Below are 24,221 nucleotides of genomic sequence, written 5' to 3'. Positions count from 1 at the left end.
TAATAGATATACATATATACATGATGTACTAGTATGTAACACATAACATATAAGTGTGTATATTGCACATACTATATGATGTATGTAATTTATGACATATGTAATATATCATGTAATATAAATACACATATGTGCATATGTGTTTATTTATTTACTTATCCCATATCTTAACCTCATGGAGAAGCCAGCAGGCCTGGGTCCTAAAGATCTTAGAAAATGTCCATTCCCAGTCTGGGACCTTGGGTATAGCCTCACTGTGCCTCAGCTGGTCCATCAATAGAAGGCAGGTGAGAACACCAGTTCTTTGGCCCTCTCACAGGATGTTGTGAAGGTACATAAAATGACGTAAGTCAAATAGGATCTGCTCCTTTGAAGACACTAACTCACGTGAACAGGCTTGTGCACGCACTTAACAGCACGCACTCAGACCAGGGTTCTGGGGGCACAGCCCAGGGGCCTGGGGCTTGTGATGTAAGGGCACAGAAAGTATAAGACACATTCATGTTTTCTCAAGATTTTGAGATCAAAATTTGGTTGTCTTCCAAATTCTGTCAGCCGCCCTTGAAGAAGAGCCCTCAGCTTGGTCACCCTTGTCAGGGGCAGGAGAAAGGTCAGTCCATGCCTGGTAACTGTTGGCCAGAGACGCAAGTTTCCATTCTAAAGCCCGCTTCAGTCAGCGTTCTCCACTCTTTAATTAAAAAGCACCTCGCTCTCTACAGAGCTCCAGAGGCACCTCTTTTTGTGAAGTCCCTGACCCCTTGACCCTTTGTTGGCTCTGGGGTAGGGGTGTGCGCACTCACCTGGGCAGAATCTAATCAGAACCTCCCCCGATAGAGGCACTGGAAGGGCAGGTGGCAGAAGAAGGGTCTGAAATGCCTGAGCTTCCTCAGGCCATCTGACCAATCACCAAAGCCCACTTCTCTTTAAAATCAAGCAGCATGAAATCTGATAAGGGTGTCAATGATGAATGGAATGGGAAAGGAGATGGCAGGCGTCCCTGCGTTCCACTCCCAGTATCACCACGTCCTAGCTATATGATCCAAGACGGTGACTTAATTGAGACTCAGTTTCCCTATCTGCTAAAAGGGTTAATAACGGGACAGGCCTGGTAGGGCTGCTGGAAGGAGTACCTGAGATGCTGCCTCTAGGGCTCCCACATACATTCTGAACTCAATCAATGTCTGCAATCATGGAACGACTTTTAAAGTCAGAATTAAGAGTCTTAAGCAACCTAGCCATCCTTCCTAACTATTTAGGGAGGCTCATTCTCTATTGATCAATTAACTGGACTCTCTTAATTGGGTACCTTCTCTTTGTTGACTACCAGATAGGACTAGAGACAAAACTTAATTTTCCCCCATGAATGTGAAATTCAAGTTGGGAAAGAAACAGAGAACAAGAAGTTCTTGAAGAACATGTACACAGTAAACAATAGCCCTGACACCCAATTCAGGTTCAAAGAGGGGAGAGAGCAGAAGATTGAGGAAGAGCGGGACAAGGGCCCAGAGGGAAGCAGCACTGAGGCTGGTCCTTGCAAGGCAAGAGGAGTTCACATCAGCACAGGGGAGACAGGCCTGAGCAAGGACGGGTGAGGGGGAAGGAGACCCAGGAGCGCACAGGCAGCCTGGCGGCCAGGCAGGTTGGGGTATGCTGGGTGGCTAGAGACTGAGCTAGGCGAGCCTGGTGTCAGTGGCTTTCCCAGTCTGAGGGGGTCTTTTCATCACCTGTCCCACTAATAATGATCCTTCCTATGAAACCTGTTAAAAATACATTTTTGTGGAGTGTAACAGGGAGGAGGAAATTTGACTCAGTCTAGACCGTTGCAAAAAAGAGCAACACGGTGACCACCACTGACTTTGACCACCTGCTCTACCCCCACCCCTCCTCCTGGAACTGCCTGCGGTTTTGGATGGGGATGACCACAGTCCCCACACTAGATTCATGAGAAACAACCTGGGACTTTAGGTAGGACGTGTGGGAATGAGGAGCATTTGTTCTTGCAGAGTGGCCCTTCAAGGAGGGTGTCGGCCTGAGCCCAGGCAGTCATGTTGCCACCACAAAGCAAGGCTTCCTGGAAGCAGAATGACATGGTGGATGCAAGGCCAAGAGATGAGAGAGGCAGATTCAGGATGCTACTGTCTGCACACCTAGACCTTCTATACCCAACCCTAGCTTTTCAGTTACGTAAGAGAAAAAAAAAAACTTTCTCTTTCTGCCCAAGACCCTTCCAACTGAATTTCAGTCTATGGTCACTACAAGAATCCAGACTTACACTAGTAATTACCTTATTCCCCTCAGACTTCTCAGCATGGATATTTGTAGTCCACAGCCCAGGCACAGTCTGCGTCCAGGATTACCGCCCACGTGTGCACAGGATAGTGGCCTCCGTACACATCCCTAAATAGGCATTTGATGAGCTTGGGTGTGCAGAAACATTACGTGGGGAGACCAAACTCCACATTGGTTCCATGTCTTTGTCCCTCGATTCTGGTTACAGAGCCGTTCTCCCCAGATCTTTGATTTTATTCCACTTGTTGTCAACCAGAGTAACGAGTTCTTGGATCTGTTAAGTGTTTTGCAGGGCTCTAAGAAGGCAGGAGGAGATGGGAGGGGAAGCACTGCAGATCCCATTTTTGATTTTTCCTTTTTGCCTAATAACAAAGAATCAGCTGGCATCCTCTTATTTCCTATTCCATGCAGTGCTTTTAAAAATGAAGCATTAACTCTACTGTAATGGGGTTTGTCTAATGATTTCCTGGTACACATCTTCTTGGATCTCAGCAAAGATAATTCGCTTGGTAGGAATCACTTCCTGCTCTCCCGCTAAGAACTAGACCTGCCTAGTTCTGTCTGGGAGTCAATTGGCCTCTGAAGGAGAGAAGGGAGTACAGGAATCTTTTACAGCAGCCTCATCACAGAGCCTCAAGCCTGCCACAGACCCAGACCCAGGAAGGGAGGAGGGAGGCATGGGGGATGGGGAAGAGCATTCATGCTGAGCGAGAGCCTGAAGCCAGGTGACAGTCTGTAGCAATCCCAGCCCTGCAGAAACACATGCACTCACCTCTTTGCCTGGGCTCTGGGGCGCTGTCTTTCTGGGGCCCTGGCTGCTGCAACATTCACACTGTACAGCAGGCAGGCCGCTGCAGGAGGAAGGGAGTTCCCATCACCATCAGAAGGGAGTGTCCTTCAAGAAAGGAGGCGATGCCCTTATCCCCCTGGAGGCTATTAGATTCGCTGGTCCTAACTCTCTTCACTCCCTTTCTGGTTGAAGCTGGAGCTCCAGGAAGAAGGGCTCAGTGACACCACCAGGCACCCTCCCTGACAGCAGGTTGGCCTCCTGGCTTTCGGGCCTGGGGAGGGGGGCAATGTGTCCTCAGCGCCCTCACCCAGCTAAGCTGGTGTGCCCACGGGAAGCCCAAGGACAAGCACTTGTGAACTTCTTTCTCTCCCTCTCATGTGATCTTATTTTTTGGACTGGACACACAAGCTATTTGGGGGCTGGACAGCTGCCAGGTGCAAGGACAAGTATCTCATCCAAGTCGTCTCTATGCCCCTCTCTGAACCAGTCCCTGTTCCTTTTCCCCATGTGAAGCAGGGGAGTGAGGGTCTTGCTGCAAGCAATCTGTGCACCTTAACCAATTCTTTTTCCAACTAGTTGACTGCTACCCTTGGAGGTTTCAGAGAGGATAAACGTAATGGAAAAAATCATTACTTCTATGCCTGAGGCAGGTGGGTGTTTCTGGGCTGATGATCATGTCATGCAATCATACACACTATTTGAGTCACAGAGACCTTCTCATCAATAACAGGGCAAGACCCCCCCCCCAACCCTGGAGGGCACGTGTAAGTCATGTTGCGGGAGGTGCTGGGCTCTGCATGGAATGTACAGTTCTGCTTTCCTCTCCTGGTTGTTTCTGCTTCTAACTTCTAGGCTTGTAAAACTTACCACATTGAAATAGCTTGATTTCCCACCTCTGATTCTTCCTCTTTGGACACAAAAGGAGAACTGAAACAGGCATGCCTGACCAAGTGCCAATTCCATATCATCACCTTTATTACCATCACTGTAGTTACTGAGCTCGTGCGAAATGCCGTTCGCATGCTGAGCACCTTTCCTGTCTGGTCTCTAATTCTCATAGCAGCCTACCAGGAAGGTGGCATTGTTCCTATCTGACAGCCAGGGCAGCTGAGGTTTGGAATGATCCTGAACTTAACCTTTGGAAAGCCTATAGTGTGGCCCAAGCTCTAGGCTGTCTGACTAGAGTTGGGACCTCTTCATCACTTTGCTCTGCTATTTCTTATAAATGTTGAATTTTACTGCTACTTTCATTTTATAAGATCAAAAACAAAAACCTTATGCTTGACTCAGACCCCTAATTATCATCCTTGATTTCTTTACCAAATTCAGTTCTTACAGGGAAAAGAGATTAAAGTTTTTACAGTCTCCAGCCTGGATTTTAGGTATAGAATGGAGGATCTCTAGCCTCCATTCTTGTTGGAGGCATTGCCTATGAATAATTCACTGTGCAAACATGCACACTAGAGAGGCCTGGACTGGGCCCCCACTGAATAAAAGCAGAATTGCCATTTTTGCAGTCCTGAGGGACAGCCAGCCATGGAGCCCAATAGCTTGTCCAACACTGCCCTCTGCAGGCTGATATGTTGCATTACAATTGGATAGTGGTCTTGGAGCCTTACCAAGAACAATTTTTTAGAGGATCAATTTTCAAGTTGTCATTTCTATAAATACTCCTTCCTAAAACTGGTTTGCCTTGGAATATGTCTGTGTTCATAATAATTCTTCCCCTAGTGTATAAAAAGAAGGCATCCTGGTTGTTCTGCAAATATTAACAAGGTGACTTTTCCCCAGGTGTAAAATTCTCCAGGTTCCCAAACTAGAAGCTTCCTTTGATGGTTTAGTTCAACTTCCTTTAATGATTCATTAGGCATTTTTTCATTTGACAACTTTGTCTTCCATACTTTGAATGTCAGAGGATATAATTGTGGAGCTAATCAAAGAGAATATTAGAATAATAATAACAGAATAATAGGTGCACCTCAAGAATGATGTCATAGTTTAATTTTAAAATTCTAATAGTTAAAATATGCTGGAAGTAATAACCTTCAAAGTACATAAACAATGTGAAAATTAACATATCAAGTTTGAAAGGTGTATACATTGCTTTTCAAAGCTGTTTTAGAAGGCACAAGAGGTTGGCCAGGTGCGGTAGCACACAACTGTAATCCCAGCAGCCTGGGAGGCTGAGGCAGGAGGATCACAAATTCAGAGCCAGCCTCAGCAACTTATGGAAACCCTGAGCAAATTAGAGAGATCCTCTCAAAATAAAAAAAGGACTGCAGTTGTGGTTCAGTGGCTAAGTACTCCCTGGGTTCAATTCCCAGCGCCAAAAGGGGAAAAAAAATCATGAAGGTTGCTCTTTCCTAGGGTTGATTACTGCTGACTCACATTGGTTGTCATCCAATTCATCTACTCAACACCCACTAAGTACCTACTACGTATTGAGCCTTGTTTGGGACACTAGATATAATAATTATGAGCAAAAACTAACAAATTACACCAAGCATGGTAGTGCACACCTGAATCCCACCAGCTGGGGAGGCTGAGGCAGGAGGATCACAAGCTCAAAGCCAGCCTCAGCAATGGTGAGGCCCTAAGCAACTCAGTGAGTCCCTGTCTCTAAATAAAATACAAAACAGGGCTGGGGATGTGACTCAGTGGTTGAGTGTCTCTGAGTTCAATCCCCAGTCCCCCACTCCACATGAGAAAAAAAAAAAAAAAAACTAACAAGTTACATGCCAAATTCTTTGAGAATTAGAAATAGATTGATTTAGTAATCACTCAAATAAACATAAGAATACATCTTTTTTTTTTTTTTTTTTTTTTTTTTTCTCAGTACTGGGAATTGAACCCAGAAGCGTTGTACCACTGAGCTACATCTCCAGTCCCCACAACCTTTTTTTTTCTATTTTGAGACAGGGTCTCTCTAAGTTGACCAGACCAGTATCAATTTTGTGATCTTCCTGCCTCAGCATCTCATGCAGCTGGGATTACAGGTGTGTGCCTCCACACCTGGCCAAAAATTGGTCTTCGATTAACACCACCAAGGAAGCATATTTAATGATTGGGAAATGCATAATGGGCATCGACAATGTACAATGGGGACCTTCCTGATGCAGGGTGAAGTCAGGGAAGGTGGCCCTAGAGAAATGAAATCTAGACCAAAGGTAAGGTATCCAAGAGTCTTTACAAAAAGACAGAAAACCCAGGAAGAAAAGCCATTTTATCATGGGGAGGTTGGAGGGAAGAAGGATCAATCTTTCTAGAATTAGTTGCTTTCAGAAAGGAAATTGACCTTCTCCAAAGTCATTCCATATTATAAATCAGTGGTCCTCATTATGGTTTGGATATCAGGTGACCCCCAAATCTCCTGTCAATGCAAGAATAGTCAGAGGTGAACAGATTAGATCATAAGGACTGTGACCTAATCAGTCCATCTTAGTTTGAATGGTTAACCAGATGGTAACTGTAGGCAGGTGGGGCCTGGTTGGAGGTGGCATGCCCCTGCAGGGTTGGTCTTCCCTGTGATCCATTCCCCACACCCAGCTGCTTCCTGACCCTGTCACAAGCTGAGCAGTGTTCCCTGTTGGGCCCTTCCCCCATGATATGCTGCCTCACCTTGGGTCCAGAGCAATGGAGTTGACCATCTGTGGACTGAAACCTCTGAAGCCTTGAGCCCCAAATAAACTTTCCCCCCTCTAAGTTGTTCTTGCTGGGTATTTTGGTCATAGTTAGAAAAAGTTGACTAAATCAGTCCTCAACCAGGAGCAATTTTCCCCCAGGAGATCTTTGACAATTTCTGGAGACATTTTCACTTGTAGTAACTGGAATTGTGCCAGTAGCATTTAGTAAGTGAAGCCAGAGAGGTTACTTAACCTCTACAATGCACAGGACGCCTCCCCTGTCCCCGCTCAAAGAATTATTTGGCCCTAAAAATCAATAATGCTAGGGGTGAGAAATCCTGTTAGAGATGAGGGCAGGACAGGCCTGGCGAGTTTGTAGAGGGGTGGAGAATTCATTCGCCGGTTTGTTCAGTCATCGGACAGACACTTACTGGGAGTCTTCTATGTTCAAGGCACCATTCAGAGTGTAACTGAGACACACCAAGCAGCCTCTAACCAAAATTGTGACCTCAAATAGCACTCTTGGTTGTGTTCCTCTGTTCCCTTGCCTAAAATTCTCATCTCTGGAATGATGGCAAAACTGGTCTTCTTGTCTCAGGAAGGAAGATACTAAAATGTATACAGATTACTCACCAGGATGGTACCAAAGCATGTTTGTAATTGTAGAAACAAATATCAACAGATGAATAATCATACATTTATGATACAATGGCATGCCATTGGTAACAGCTCTTTACCTAATTCCTTCCTCCATGCTTCCTCTACCCCAATTTATCCTCTCCATTACTACCACCAAACAGTCACCACCTTCTTGAGTTTTCAACTTCTACTATAACATCCATTGCTGAAAATATGTTAATTTCCCTTTTATTATTTTTATTATTATTTTATTATTTTTATTACCTCCTATTTTCCTTGTGAATAAAACTTTTTATCTTCATGCATTTTTCAGCTATAGTAATGCTTCTTGCCTCAATCTGCTTTTTCTGATTTCAACATAGATATTATTAATATTAATATAACTTTTAATATTTACATTTTACACTCAGTTCAACATTTTAATATTAATATTTTAGATATGTTTTTTCTTATGCTTTCTGCCTCCTCTCCTTTTTTTTTTTTTTTTTTTTTGGTGGTACTGGGGATTGAACACAAGGGTGTTTTGCCTCTGAGTTACATCCCAGTCCCTATTTAAAATTTTATTTTGAGACAGTCTCGCTAAGTTGCGCAGGCTAGCTGACCTCAAACTTGCTATCCTCCTGCCTCAGCCTCCTGAGTAGCTAGGACTACAGTAGGTGCCACTCTGCCCAGCTAGATGTGTGACTTACAAACAGTATCTAGATTTTTATACAGTTTGAAGATCTTTGACTTTGAATCAAAGTATTTAGTTTACTTACATTTAATATATCTACTTGGATTTAAATCTACTATCTTATCATTTTCATTTGTCCCACATGTTGGATGCTCTTTTTATCCGCCTTTTTTTTTTTTTAATCTGCTTTTGGAGGGTAGTAGTTGAATATCTTATTTTTACCTCTATTGTGTGGGAATTGATATAACTTTCTAGTATTCTTTTAGAATACTAGAGATCACAATAGGTGTCGTTGATTATCAATGTCTAATGTTTATTTGTACTTTTACCTCCTATAATAATACAAGGGGTCTGGAAATGCAGCTCAGAGATGAAGCTCTTGCCCAAGCAGGTACAAGGTCCTGGGTTTGATCCCCAGCACCACAAATAACAACAACAACAACAACAATAACAACAACAACAATAATAATAAAAGGACCTTAGAACATTTTCATTCCATTTGCCCTGACTCCTGATTCAAATGTACCTTTTATGTATTTTAATTTTTTAACCCCAAGCAGATGTGGTTACGTTGTTTGGGGTCTCCTCAAATTAACCCTCATTTTACTTCTTCCTACATCCATAACCTATCATCTTAAGTCACTTTCCTTTTTTTTTTTTAAAGAATACCTTTAGCATTTGCTACTGGTAAAAAAAAAAAAAAAAAAAAAAGAATCCTGAAAATATGTTAATTTCCCTTTTATTATTAGAGGCTACTTTCACTGGGCACAGAATTCTAGGTAGATAGGAATTTTCTTTTGGTGTCTGAAAAATATTTAAATTTTTACTAATTTCTACTTCCATTGATTCTGACAAGAAGACAATAGTCTATTACATTTCTTCAAGTAATGGTGGCTGCCTGTAACATTTTCCTCCTTATCTCTGGTTTCATCTATTTTACTATCATATATACCTAGATGTGGCTTTTAAAAAAATCTATCCCACTTGCAACTCCTATGACTTCTGGAATCTGTGGTTTAATGCCTTGAATTGATATTGACAATTTCTCAACCAATTTCTCTTCAAATATTGCCATACCCTCATTGCCTCTCATCTCCTTCTAGAACTTGCTTTCTCTTTATCTTCCATAGCTCTTATTCTCTCTGCAGCATCTTCCATCCCATTACCTCTCCATGTTTCAGCCCCACGTTCATCTAACCTACTTCCCAGCTGATAGTTTCTCTTCAGTGCTCTCTGGTCTTCTGTTAAACCCATCCACTGAGCTTTTTACTTTTGTCAGTGTATTTTTCAGTTCCAAGTTTCTGTTCAGTTATTTTTCAAGTTTTTATCCTCTTTAAGTTAATAGCTATCTGCCAATTGTTTAAATATTGCCTTTTATCTCATTACCCCGAGGAAACATAGTTATTTTAAAGTTGTTTCTGGGATTGTTTCTATTGTAATTGCTGCTGCTGAATCTCTTTCATGTCTTATTTCCATATGGGCCTGGTTATTTTCACGTGTGCTAAAATCATATGTGAAAAATTGTTGGTAGAAGTAATGTGAGACTTATTATGATGTTATAGGATGTTATCATATTCTTCTAGAGAGTATTTAAATTTGATTCTGTGAGGTACCCAGGGATACTACAGATATGGGATCACCTTCCTCTAATTTGAAGAATTCAATTCATTGCATCTTGGCTGAAGTTCTCTGCAAAATTCCATCTACTTCCAATTTATCAGTCCTGAGGCACAGTCTCTCATCATCCTTGCCTAAAAACAGGGGGTTATAGATCCTCCCCCTCGTTTGGTGGGCACTGGACTCTAACATTTTCCCCATCGGCTGGTCACACCACCCTAGTGCTGCTTAGCCTCTCTGCTTCTTCAAGCAGCAAATGTCCAGGGGAAACAAGGACTTGCCTGGGTAAATACCAAACTTTCCCCAGAACTTGGTTTTGTGATTCTTCATTATCTTTTTTTAACTTTGATGGTTTCCAACAGTTCCCCCCTCCGCCCCCCACCCCGTTTTTCTAATCGTCCTCACCTGGAGAGCAGGACCAGATGATCTAGTCTGCCATTACCAGATGATCAGAAATATAAATGCTGGACATGAGCCAGGTACACATGGAAATGCACACCTTATAGGAATGGTAGGTGCTGGGGGTTAAACTAGACAGCATGAGCCAGCACTTGCTTTGTGGAAATGAGGGCCTCGTATTGCCAGGTTTTCCAAGAGCAGTAGGAAAGGAAATGCAGACTTGGACTTTTGAAACGTGAAATCCTGATTTTCAATAAGTGTTAAAAAAATTAACTCTCAACTAACCAAACAGTACACCCACACCCAGGGGTTCACACTTAGCCTAGGACACCAGTTTAAAATATCTAGACCACAGTCTGCTGATAGAAGTGGGTGAAGGTAGAACTCCCTTCTATCAAATTCTAGCCTCCTGGCAGCTTGCGCTGCCTTGAATAAACAGCAGCTCCGCATATAAAATATAGTTTTAAAGCCAATTCATGTCTTTACTGAAATCTCTTAAAAATGCCAAAGGGAAAGGGGTGTATTCCATTCACAACACCAACACATTTCTGGAAAGTCCTCTCTTGTCTCTTTCCCAAATCCTTCCCTTGACAGCCCCACAGCTACTCCAACTTCCCTCAGTGTAGCTCTTGAATTTTCCCCAAGTCAGCACGTCCCTGGCTCTGGCCTCTCTCCCCACCCTCTCACCTTCTGATCTATTCTGCTTGCTTTAGGAGGTAACTCCCTGCCTTTTCTTAGGTGGGCCCCCTCAAGCCCTCCCACCCACAGAACTGCAGGATTCAGAATTCCTTCCCACGTGTTCCCATATTCTGCACAAGAAATACTCCAGCACTTAGCTGGCCAAGACAAAATCCTCCTTCACAGGAAATGGGGTGGGGAGACGATGCTGTAAACACTCCAAAATACATATTCTTTCCTGTCCCACAGCTATGCCATCTGGGTGGGTGAGGCCAGGACTGGATGTCATTTCAGAGGCAGAACTCCTTTCCAGGAGGCTTTGGCAACAAGGTGAGTTTTCAGGTGCTGTCATTTCCCTGTCGTTCTTACCGTCTATTGATAGGAGAGGGTCTCCTCCCAAACCAGCACCCTTCTGCAAAACTGGGAGGGAGAGAAACCAAACTCAGACTTTCCCTGATTTGTCTAATAATAGAAAGTTGGCAAAGCATGTCACGGAATAGAATGTATTTGATAAAAATAGCATCTGTTCAGCTTGGGACTCAAGCTGGAGAAGCATGAAAATGTAATTTATTCCTTCCTGCGTTTTCCCCTCCTAGTATAACAATTCCATCCCTCCCATTAGTGAGACCTGGTTGAAACGCTGCTTGCCGCAACCAAAATGGCTTCCTTCCCTAAGGGCAGGACGAGGAGGAAGTTCCGGCAGAACCAAGGAAAAGCACAGGCGGCCTTGGCCAGTGCAGTGCGGCCCCTCACACCCGCCCTGCACAACAGAGGAGCTGGGACGTCCTGGAGGAGGCTTCCCAGCAGGCCCAAGGGGTGACCGACAGGGGCCCGCTCGCCCAGGTGTCTGAGTTTTCAGGGTCTCCTTCTGCAGCTGGATACCTACCTCAGTTCATGGACGGGAGCCCAGGACCCAGCCTTCCCTAAGGCTCACCCAGAGCTCTGTGAGGTACTAACCTGCGGACCCTCTGGTCTCCAGCCCTGCAGGTCCCAGCTCCTTGAAGTCCTGCTCCGAGTGGAGAACCCTTGACGGAAAAGCAAAACGGGGCAGAGTAGAAATGGGGGAGGAGTGATCAAGGGGCCCCTTTAAATGACTCATTTTTTTGGTGGTTGGTTGGTTTAATTATGGTGACATATACATAATACAAAAGTTATAGTTTTCAGCACTTAAAAATGTACAGCTCAGTGGCAGAAAGTACATCCACATGGTTGTGCAACCACCCCTACCCTCGTCTCTGGGACTCTTTCGTCAACCCAAACTGAAGCTCACTCCTCAGTCCCCAGTCCCCTCTGTGTCTGGCAAGCACCAGCCTGCTTCTGTCGTCATGAATTTGATTCCTCTAAGGACTTCTGATAATGGGATCATGCACTATCTGTCCTTCTGTGCCTGGCTTATTTCATTATCTTAGTGTCTTCAAGGTTCATCCATCTCGTAGCATGGGTCAGAATGTCCTTCCTTTATAATCCCCAAAATAAGTCGCCTGTTGTATGGATATACCACCTGTGCTTGCCCATTCATCTGCTGGCGGCCACTTGGGCTGTTTCTACCTTTCGGCCAAGACCGTTCTGACCTTTTTATATTTTAATGGCACTCTTTAGGAAGGTATACCAAGTGGTGGAATATCAGAGGCAGGAAGTTTTAGATGGAGGTAGACTTAGTGTCCCTTGCATCAAACCATGTCACCTACATATGGTGCTGCCTTAGGACATATGTTCTGATATCATGTATTTTATATTTCTTCACTAAAAAGCATAGAAAGTCACACCTGGTGGTAGGGAAATGTTTCTGACCATAAACAATTTCCCTACCCCCTTGACTCTGGGGCTTTTATAATTCAACACAGCTTCAAATATCCCTCTGTCCTGATTCCTCGGGCCCCAGCTGATTCAGCATCTGCCCTCTCCCCATACTCTTCCCTATCATCAGCTCCTCATTTTCTCCACATCAGCATTACCGCCATGCTCAAGTCTTTATCAAGACAAAATTACCAGGTGAAAAAACAACCCCTCCTTGGAGCCCTGCCTCCACTCTCTCCTGCTCTGAGGCCTGTCTCCCTGAAGGAATGACCTCCAGTTTCCACGTCCCTGCTCCCACTTCAGCCCCTCGCTCTGCCAGCCCTGGGTTCTGATGGGTTCTGAGGTGACCCCTTGGTTTGAGCTCCTGATGGGGTTCAGCCCCCTGTTCAAGGCAAGAGCCCTGGCACTATGCTTCAGAGGCAGTTCCTAGGATACTAGGAATATATGTGCATATGTTTTCTTTTCTTTCCCATCAAGATCAGAGCTGTGGTTGTGTGAACTGTGGAACCATGTCCTTACAAGTCGAGAAACAAGAACAAATCATCTTTCCTAAAAATCAAGTGTAGAAGCTAGGAGATCAACTCAGTCACCAAACGGATCTCCAGAGGACTCCCAGCTCTGCCAGCTGCTAGTGGGGTAGCCTTGGGCAAGTTACTTAAACTCCGTGCCTCCTTAGCTCCACTCTAACTCAGCAATCATCACAGCACCTACTTAATGGGCCTGTTAGGAGAAGGAAATAAGATAATCCATGTCCAGTGCTGAGCATAGTGTGTAGCTCATAGGAAGCACTTCATAAGGGTTAGTTCTCATTACTACTGTTTCCTAGTATAAGATGACCTTATTAGTATTTCAGTGTATCTTGATTTTTTTATACTTATAAAATTTGAATGGAGAAAAGTGGATCCTAAGTGACCAAAGACATTCACTAAGGACAGGTATTAGGAACTGCAGAGAGAAATATTAACAGGGGTTGATGGAAAGGCAGAATCCCAAATGGCAGTGAACACTGCTGGATGTTGTGAGGTAAATCACAGAGCCCAACACTGGGACTGACGCATGCATCAGCAATTAGCATCGGAGAGGATGGAAGATCTCTGTTGTGCATGTACAAACACAGGCTGTGTTGGAAAACAGCCTCTGGAAAAGCTATCGGCACTAAAAGATAGCAGTCAACACAGTCTGGTCACCAGATGAGGTGTTCTACTGTTTGACAAATTCTATAAAACTATAGACCTCATTTTAAAATAAGTTGAAATGTTCCAAGGACAGATTGCAGGGCACATGAATAGGTATGTGTGTTGATAAAAGAGCTGAAATGGAGCCAAATACTGAAGGACGTTGAAGTAAAATGGGCCCATGTTGTTTGACATGTGAAGGCCAGAAGGCGCCTGGGCACAGCTGAGCCTCCAGTCAGAGTCTCAACCTGTGCTACTCACTGTGGAAGCCAGGAGCACGTGTGACTCTGGAGCACTTGAAATGTGTCTACTGAGAACTAAGATCACTGCAAAAGTAAAACACATGCCAAGCACAAAAATAGGAATGAAAAACACATCAATGATTTTTGAAACAGTGGCATACACCCAGCAATTCAGGAGGCTAAGGTAGGAGGATTACAAGTTTAAGGCCAGCCTCAGCATTTAACAAGACTCTACCTCAAAATAAAAAATAAAAAGGATTGGGGATGTAACCCAATAGGTCCAATCATCAGTACAAAAAAAATTACATATTTAAATATGTTAGCAAAAACCAGACATGGTAGTACATGCCTGTAGTTCTAGCTACTCAGGAGGCTGAGGCGGGAGGTTCACTTGAACCCAGGGGTTCAAGTACAACTAGGACAAAATTGTAAGTTCCTCTCTCCAAAGTAAATAAATAATTTGTACATAGTAGGTACTACTCAGGAAATGTAACCTACTTTTTCTGTTGCTATTGAAATTCAAAAGAGCTGACAATTTATTATATGTCAGTGCTATGACTTGAATATGATTTGTTTTCATCAAAACTCATGTTAAGGCTAGATCTCCAAAGTGGTGGTGTTGGGAGGCAAGCCTTTAAGAAGTGGGGCCTATTCAAAGGTGATTACGTCACAGGAATACCACTCTTAGAAGATTTTCATGCTTTTCTTGCAGGACCAGGTTGGTTACCACAAGATTGAGTTGTTACAAAGTAAATTTGGCTTTCTCAGCTTGCTCTGCTTCCTCTTTTGTCAGGTGATCTCTTTGCATGTGCTCCCACCATCAGGCCATCCCCCATGCTATGAAGCAATCAGAAGGCCCTCGCCAGTGGCAGAACAGATGAGGCCACCCAATCTTGAATTTCTGACCTCTGAAACTGTGAGCTAAACAAATCTCTTTTCCTTTGTAACGTACCCATCCTCAGGTATCTTGTTATAGCAACACAACATAGACTAAGACAGTCTGTATCATTAGGTAAGAAAATACCTGGAGATGCCTTCACGGTCTACCAAATGGGAGAGGGAACCATTCCTACTTTTGGGACAGTGGTTCTCAACTGGGGGCAGTTTTGCCTCCCAGGACATCAGCTGTTATGTGAGATATGTTTGATGATCAAAACTTGGGAGAGGAGGCTGCTACTGGCTTCTAGTAGGTCAGGAATCCTGCCAAACAAGCCCCACCACCACCACACATGACAAAAAATTACCAGGTCAAAATATTGATAGTGACCAAGTTGAGACAGCCTGAATTAAAGGCTCTTTGATAGCTTACAGACTGACTGATTAATAATCAAGTCCTGTACATGTACGGTACAAGAGATATCCCTATCTAGCAGCAGCCAGGAAGTAATAGAAAAGCAAATCTTCAAGCCCCACCCAGTCCTGCTGAGTCAGAATCTCTGGGGGTAGAGCTCAGAAATCTGTATTTTAACAAGGCTTCCAGGTGACTCTAGTGCTTTCTGCAATCTGAGAAGGCTGCTTAGCTGATCCTGTTTCCTAGTTACCAACTCCTGGCCTGAGTGGTGGGTGGCAGCAAATCCTCCAATAGCATAAAAATTGCCAAAAGCTGAGAACCTGATTGTTTGCACCATATCAATTGGTGACAGTTGCTCTAGAGTAATTTTGCACTAGACTCACAGTTAATAATGCAGCTTTCTAATTTCAGGACAGTTGGGGTGGGGGGGCATTCAGTTATTCTGAAGTCCTTTCTTAGTTACATAGTGTTTCAAAGACTCTGCAATCATTTACTTCTAACTTATGTTACAAGTGCATATTCTCCAGCAGAATTCAGTGAGCCTCTGGCTTGGACTATTCTCCTAGATGCTTTCTTACATGGTCAAATCCCAAGCCATGAATGAGAATAAATCATTTCTGCCATACTTGAACGTCTGCCAGCCAAGTATTTGACCCATCACATACTGAATGCCATTTTGGTTCCTCCTCTACACTTGGACCAGATCTGGTGAGTGATGAAGGTCTCAAGCTTTCCTGGATCTTTTGTCAGGTAGGTAAAATTGAATATTTGGCAAAGCAGGTTAAGGATCAAGGCCAGTGCTTTACAGTTCTGGTAATTTTTCATTTAGGCCACAAGGGGGCACCCTCCACTCAGCCATGGACACTTGCAAAGACTGAGGGGTAGAGTTGAGACCCGCTGCATAGTGAAAAGGCTGGGAGCGGCTGCCATTTTTCTTCTGTAAAGTGGGAAAGTCATGACTTTGGGGTTTGTCCTCAGCCATGAACTCTAGGTTTATTAAAATGAGGTCCCCCAACCAGTAGCATCACCAGGGAAGTTTTTAGAAAAGTGAATTCTCACATACCACGCTATGCACTGGGTTGGAACTCCAGGTAGGGCCCTGTAATCTCCACTTAATGACCCCTACCTACCCCTGCTGAACACCATGCAGGCTCAAGGTCCAGAACCGCTGCTCTGAAGCCTAGAGCACCTTCCCGATGAGTCGCTGGCTGCAAACCCATGTTGGTATCTGATTTCTTCACACTTATGCCAGGAGGTGAAATGGAAGAGCCCTCATTTTGATGCCCATTGTCTTCTTCAGGTCCTTCAGAATGCCCAGGAACACTGAGGTCCCTCATTCTGCAGGAACCCCTGCAGTCTCTGGGCTAAGTCCTGGGTCCAGGGGCTCTGAGTGAGATAAAAGAGCACCAAGTGAGATGTCATGTTCATGGGCTTCCAAGGCACCCATGATGACGGAGGGGTGCAGGGAGGGTCGGAAGGACAGGAGCTGGGAGAAAGTAGGATTGAACCAGTCTGAGATGGCTTACAGAGAGGAGGAAGGAGGCACAACGCCAGGCGGGGGAGTCACTTGAACCAGTTGACATGCTGAGGGGAAACCCTTGTAGCAAGAGCAAGATTCATTGTTCACGCAGTGATGCCTGAGGTGAATCCACTGAATGAGTGACAGGGAGTGGGGGGTGTCACTCAGTGGATCCGCCCAATACCAAAATGGGTGGTCAGCTGGCAGGCTGCTCTGCCTCTTGGCTGTGGGACCTCAGGCAGGCTGTTTTGCCTCATCGATCCTTTTCTTGTCTGTAAAGTGGACTTTCTAACCTGTATCATTTGGTGAATATTAAAGAAAAAGTTGCTGGTGCCAAGTCTAGCACGGCACCTGACTGCCACAACAAATCAATAACGTCATCAATAACATTAGTTATTATGATCTATATTATGAACTAATAACAGTATTTATTATGATCACTTCTGGCATTTGGTTAATGTTTGTCAAGAGTCAAAGGGAGCAGTGGTGTATGCACCCAGTTTGCCCCATGGAGTTGGTAGATCAGGTCAGTAGTTTAAGCTTGAGCCTGGCCCATGATTTCCACTTGTCTTTTGAGACCTAGGAAATAAGGGTTACATTAGTTTGAATGAAACTTCAGCTGTGACATAAACTCAGAAACGAAGCCATCTGGCCCCCCTGAGAAGCAGCCTGTTACAACAAGCAAGTCTGACCACAGATCCTGTGGTGGAATCAGCCATATCTTAGTATCAAAGCTGCAGATTCCACAGAGGACTTGACGGTGCTCCAGCGAGTCTAGGATTCCTGTGGGTTACACCATTGCGTCCAGGTGCAGACAGAACATACCCTCTCCTGGGCAGCTGCAGCAACCCGATACCTGGCACAGAGGAGCCCATCTGGTAGCAATGTGCAGCCTTTCAGGATGCACACCAGTCACGCTGGCTCTGGGTGAGTGGCAAATGCATCTGTTGCCATTGCCTCACTGACATCCAATAACTTAGAGCAGACGGTCTTCCAGCCACGTGGGAAGCTCCAGACGACCACTTTCACCTTGGGGATTCCTACCAGACCCAGGAAACAAGAGGAAATCTGTGTAAAATCATGATAATCATGCTTTCCATCTCTGTAGTCCTATTTAAGAATCTTGGCTGCTGGGACACATGTAAGTTTTTCCCAAGGTCTCTGTGCCAGCACTATGTGTCTTTGATTTTCAGGCAGTGATGAGAGCTCATGCAGAAGAACTCAAAAGCAGACATTTTGGTTTATTTTTTTCTGGATGAAATAATTTCTGCCGCAGTGATTCCCAAACTTAGCTGTGTGCCAGATTCCTCTGTGGACTGCAGCCTGCATGGGACTGCAAATCCTGAATTAGTGGGTGTGTAGCCAGACCCAACACCTGTCCAGATGCTCCTTTACCTCAAGGGGGTTATGTCCTGATAAACCCAGCACAAGTAGAAAATATCCTAAGCCAAAATGAATTGAATACACCTCGTTGACCAAATGTAACTACCAAGAAACACTGTCCCCTGGAGAGTCAGGTGTTTCCCTTTGCAAGTGCATGGCTGACTGGGAGCTGGGGCTCAGGGCCGCTGCCCAGCTGTCATAAGAGGATTGTAGCACTTACCAATGGTCTTGGAAAAGATCAGAATTTGAAGTAGTTTCTACTAAATGAACCTTGCGTTTGTCCATCCTAAAGTCAAAAAATCATAAAACCATAAGTCAGGGACCGTCTGTATTGTTAATCAGCCCCAAAGGACTTACTTCGCACCGTGTGGTCTGAAGACTGGCTGCACCTGATCACCTTTGGTGGTTGTGAAGATGTAGGTTCCTGGGCCCACTCCAGGCCCATGAAATTGACAGCTCTAGAGTGTGGGTTTAACAGGTGACCTTCCCCATAGGTCCAGCTTGAGAACTGCTGCATTTATGACTCTGACGTATCTGACCCTTGGAAAGCCATTACGCTAGAACCATCCAGCCTGAATTTCTGACTCGTAGACCCTTGATCTTTTTTTCCTGACTCAACTAGACTTCTCTCAGCAAATGAGGGAAGTATCATCCAACAAAACACAAAGAAACAAAAAAAGTAGAAAAGTGATGTAATCTGAGTCCACATTGAGTCTGAGGCCAAGACTGATGGAAAAACACAGGGCTCCTCACCTTGACTCTGACCCAGCCTTGGGGGTTGAAATGGAGTGTGTGAACAAACGACACAGTTCTTTGGCAAAGGGACTGGTTAGAGTTAGCAACCTCCTCCTGGAGAAGACGCTTCTGCAGCTGCTTCTGGACTTGCGCTCCTTTTTGCATTCTCCTGATGTCCTGGGGCAGTGACTCTGTGAGCTAAGAGACCAGAAACTTGGATCCCAAAGGTCAGGTGCTAGGTCCCAGCCTCAGCCTGCAGGGTCTGACCTCTGAGGGAGCAGGGAGGCACCGCCTGCTTGTGTGTGAAGTGGTTCAGAACAGGCTTTCCTGCCAGCCCCACAGAGCCTTCCTCCCCCCAGGAGTGCAGGAGCAGAGCCATTCTCTAGGGACCCAGCCAGCCAGACAATGGCCACTCTGTTCCAGTGTTTGCTGGCACCCAGGCAGTTAACCCAGAAACCGCCCTTGTGCCCTTCAGGGCAGGCAAATTTTAAAGCACTCCCTTCAACTTTGGCCCAGTATATTATAGACTGAGAAGATGCATTGACTGCCCGCAAAGCACTGTTTTTCCATATTCTTGGACAATGATGTTTTCTAGAGGGAATCTTTTCTTCCTCTGCTGCTGATGATCCCTGGGAGAATTTGTAGACCTGCAAAAGAATTCTCCCAGGAACTCCTGAGACAAGAAAAACCTATGTCCACTCAGTAAGATGGGCCGCGAACATGCACAGTGTCTTTCTCCCATCCCCATGGCAGCCAGGGATCAAACAGTCATCCAAAAGGCTGGAAACTGAACACACTTTAAAATTTCGTATTTATTTACTTATTTGTTTATTTTTAATTTATTATTTTGCAGTGCTGGTGATTGAACCCCGGGGATGCACTATCAGTGAGCTACATCTCCAGCCCTTTTTATTTTGAGACAGAGTCTTGTTAAGTTTCCCAGGCTGGCCTTAAACCTGTGATCCTCCCGCCTCAGCCTCCTGAGTCACTGGGATCACGCACTTTAATATTTGTTTTTAAATCTTTTTTGTTGTATTTCATATCATTTTTAGCATTAATGTAGCTAACAAAAATGCCTACACTATGCCTGAAGAAAAGGTATAGAAACAAAGGAAAAATAAAGGAAAACAATAAACCAGGTGGAGGATTATACGTTCAATGCCTGACATTCCAAGATAATATATTAATTTGGTTCTAAACTTTTTAGCAAGAAAATAAGTACTCAGTCTTAAAGGTGGTCTCAAATACCTGCAATGACTTTTTCTTTTACTTCATTTAAAAAATGAGCAGTATCGAGCTTCTATCATAGGCCAGTCATTACCCTAGACACAAGGATACAGCTGTGAACAAAGTTAACTCTCTGTCCACCTCGAGCTGACTCTCCAGATGGGGAAGATACATAATAAACAAGTAATGATGAAATACACGATGATATGTCAGGGGAGGATAAGTGTTAAAAGAAAAATGGAACAGGATCCCCTGGCATGGAAAGTGACAAGGGGAGAGGTAGAGCCATTTGTCCCTGTAGGGACTAGTGACACTTGAGAAGCAAGCTGCAGAGTGAGGAGTGAGCCTTCGGGTGTTTGGGAGAAACGTACTTTCAGCGTGGAAGACAGTGTGTGCCAAGGCCAGAAAGCACGGTGAAACTGGCTTCTCTGGAACTTTTAAAAGGTCAGGGTGGCTTAAGCACAGGGAAGGAGGAAGAGAAGCGGGTAAGCAGCTCATGATATCCTCCAGAGTTGTGCAGAGGCAATATGGGAGGAGGTGGGGTCAGGAGGCAGGAGCACAGACACGTGATTTCAAAGACCACTCAGGCTGCTTCATTTAAAATAGGCCCGGGGCGGGTGTTAAGTTTGTCAGGCTTCCACAAAAAAATACCACACACTGGATGGCTTAAACAGAAATTTATATTTTCACAGTTCTGGAGGCTGGAATTCCAAGATCAAGGTGTTGACTGGTTTGGTGTCTCCTTGGTTTTTGTTGTTTGTTTTTGGTGTCTGTTTTTGCCGTGCTGGGGCTCAAACCTGGAGCCTTGGGCATGCGAGGCAAGAGCTCCAGCCCTGAGCAACACCCCAGCCCCTCTCCTTGGTTTTGATGGCCACCTTCTCTCTGTGTCCTCAAGTGGTCTTTCCTCTGTGCCTCTCTTTGTGTACAAAGTTCCTGTTCTTGTAAGGACACCAATCAGATTGCTTTAGGGTCTGCCCTAATGGACTCATTTTAGCTTAATTACCTCTTTAAAGATCCTATCTCCAAATACAGTCATATTCTGAGGTTCTGTGGAATAGAGCTCCAACACATGAATTAGGGAACACAATAGCAAGACAATGGTAGAAGCAGGGAGACCAGTTAGGAGGCGAATGTCATGATCCAGGCAAGAGATAATAATGGAGGCTTGGACCAGAGTGTTAGATGTGAAAGGCTAAGAAGTAGAAAGATTCTGCAAATATCTTACAGGAAAAGTAGGTCTCACTGCGTTTGGGTGTAGGGTGTAAAGAAAGAGGAGTCAAGGACGGCTCCATTTTTTTTTTTTTTTTTTTTTTTTTTTTTTTTTTGGCCTGAACAACTGGAAACATAAAGTTGACATTTATTGAGATGGGAAAACTACAGGAAGAACAAATTTGGGTGGGGGATGCTGAGATCAAGGAGTTCAGTTTGGGACATGTTAAGTTTTAAATGCCTATTAAGCATCCAAGTGAAAATTTCAAGTAGCCAGTTGGATGTGCCCATCTGGAGTTTAGGAGAGAGGGCAGGGTTTACTAACATATAAATATTTTTTTCTCATTCCTATGATTTCTTTCTTTTTAATAAAAGTTTTATTGAGACAAAATTCACATACCACAGATTTTATCCTTCTCAAGTATATAATTCTGGAGATTTTTGTATGTTCACAGGATTGGGCAATGTCACCACTGTCTAATTTGAGGACCCTTTCATCACCCTAAAAGAAATCCCATATCCACTAGCAGTCCCTGCAAAGTCCTCTCACCCCTAAGCCCCTGGAAACCATTAACCTACTTTCTCTCTGTTGATTGACCTTTTATGGAAATTTCATAAAAATGAAATCTACTACATATAGCCTTTTGTTTCTGACTTTTTTCACTGAGTATAATGTTCTCAAGTTTCACCCATGAGAATCAGTGCTTCCTTTCTTTCTATGGCTGAATTATATTCCTATGTATAGATGCACCATATTTTTTTTTTATCTACTCATTGGCTAATAGACTTTTGGGTTGTTTCCACTTTAGGCTGTTATGAACGATGCTGCATGATATTCATGTGTAAGTTTTTATGTGAGTGTGTGTTTTCAGTTCTCTTGGGTCCACTTAGGAGAGGAATGCTGGGTCATAGGGTAACTCTATGTTTAACATTTTCAGGAACTGCCAAACTGTTTTCTAAAATAGCTGCACCATTTTATCTTCTCACCAGCAATGCATGAGTTCCAATTTCTCCAGATATTAAAAAATCTCGTTATTGTCCATTTTATTCCAGCCTTCCTAGTGAGAGTGTGGTGGTGTCTCATTGTGGTTTTGATGTGTATTTCCCTGATGACTAATAATGTTGAACATTTCTCATGCGTTTATTGACCATTTTGTGTATCCACTCTGAAAAATACCTTTTTTAATTTCTTTTTTTAGTTGTAGATGGACACAATGCCTATATTTTATTTATGTATCTTTGTGTGGTGCTGAGGATCAAACCCAGGGCCTCACACATGCTAGGCAAGCGCTCTACCACTGAGCCACAACTCTAGCCCTGGAAAATAGCTTTTTGATTTCTCTGGCCACTTTTTATTTGGATTATTTATCTTCGTATTGTTGAGTTGTAGAGTTCATAATTGACATATGAGTCACAAAGATTTTCTCCTATTCTGTGGATTCTTTTCCCTCTCTTGATTGTGTTCTTTGAAGCAGGAGAGTCTTTCATTTTGATGACCTACCATATAAATTTGAGAGCCATCAGCATATTGATGTTATTTTGTTATAAGACTCCATGTGATCCATGGAGAAGTTAGTTAAAGAAGGATTGAAAGTGTCCAAGGACTGAACCCAAGAATGCTCCTCATTTAGAGGTCCAGAATGTGGGATGACAGTAACAAAAGAGATTTAGAAGGTCTGCACACTCCTCTTCTTTCTGGTTTTGGAGTGCTCAGTCCTTTCGAGAGTAGCAGCAGTAAATTCAAAATTCTCATTTGTTTTTCAGGCAGTGAAATTCTGACCCAATGTCTCAATTCTGTCCTTCAAGGTCATGCAAATTCCAGGGACCTTGCCCATTTTAATGAAGACAGCTTCAAGTCGTTCAGGTCCTTCAGGAAGTAGATGCCAAGGTGGCGTTAGAAGCACCGGGGACTCATTGAATATAACCTCCATGAAAAATAGAGGAGAAAGGAAGCAGAAGAAGTCAGGGAGCGTCTTCAGAATGCAGGGAAGTTATGTGAAGGAAGAGAGAGAAAGGGCAAGAGCTCCAGACTGCTGTGCTGTTCCAAGAACCTATCGGCTAGACCGACAGGGAGCTCTAGCATTAAGATTGCCCATAAGGAGGTCCATGCTGGCAAGAAATGGCCGGTTTCTGATACTTCTGCCATTCCCAGTCTTTGATGGGAGCAGCATGGGGAGAGTGTGGCCTTAGCATGAACGCTGAGTGGATTGTGAAGATGCAGTGATCGGCCAGGTATTGTGGCACACACCTGTAATTCCAGCTGATCAGGAAGCCAAGGCAGGAGGATTGCCAAGTTTGAGGCCAGCATGGGTAACTTGGCAAGACTGTGCCCCAATACAAAAAAAGAGTGAGGGACATAGTCCAATGGTAGGGCACTTGCCTAGCATGTGCAAGTCCCTGGGTTTGATTTCCAGCACTGCAAAAGTAAATAAAATTGAAAGTGTTGCAGCTGGAGCAGCTGGAGACTGACTAACTGCCCATTTCCCAGCAGGTTCTTTCTTGAAGAGACACCTGAGTGGTGCATCCATAGGCTTCAGCAATCCATCCCTCATGCCCACAAGTCTGCTGTCCTCCTCCACACATGCTCAGGCAGCAGCTCCTCCATGGTTTCCATGAGTTTCTCTTCTTCTCCCTCCTCACTATGCATCCAAAATTCTCCTCACCTTCCCTTCTCACCTCTGCAGATCTCTGTGGCTTACCTGATGATGTGACTCAAACCCTCATTCTTAAGAGGGCTGAGCCTCAGCCTTCTCAGCTGGGGTTATTATACCTAAATACATGTCACCTGGGTCCTACATGCATGACTTCATATCTTTATTGTGTATAAGCAGCCAATATTAGTCAGCTTTTTATCACTGTGTTCAAAATGCCTGACAAGAACAACTTAGAGGAAAAAAAGTTTATTTTGGCTCACTGTTCCAGAGATTTAGTCCAT

The 24,221-nt window shown here is 44.1% G+C and overlaps 1 protein-coding gene and 1 long non-coding RNA gene across 5 annotated transcripts in view; one reads left to right on the top strand and one right to left on the bottom strand.

Moving 5' to 3' along the window:
- FGF1 (fibroblast growth factor 1) overlaps positions 1-3,351 on the bottom strand; it is a 91,209-nt gene extending 87,858 nt beyond the window's left edge. Inside the window, exon 1 of one of the 4 annotated variants that reach the window (XM_079146105.1) lies at positions 3,062-3,351. The gene's annotated coding sequence lies outside the window, so the exon portion shown is untranslated. The remainder of the gene's footprint in view (positions 1-3,061) is intronic. The other 3 variants (XM_079146104.1, XM_079146103.1, XM_079146101.1) reach the window with 3 other exon arrangements.
- The window catches only part of LOC306664938, a 71,759-nt gene extending 47,751 nt beyond the window's left edge, over positions 1-24,008 (top strand). Inside the window, exons 2-3 of the long non-coding RNA XR_013764866.1 lie at positions 10,958-11,038; positions 14,716-24,008. This is a non-coding gene — a long non-coding RNA (uncharacterized lncRNA). The remainder of the gene's footprint in view (positions 1-10,957; positions 11,039-14,715) is intronic.
- Positions 24,009-24,221: the final 213 nt, after the last annotated feature.

This window comes from Sciurus vulgaris (assembly GCF_902686455.1).
Source record: "Sciurus vulgaris genome assembly, chromosome: 6".
NCBI lineage: Eukaryota > Metazoa > Chordata > Mammalia > Rodentia > Sciuridae > Sciurus > Sciurus vulgaris.
This window is presented reverse-complemented; position numbering and strand designations above follow the sequence as displayed.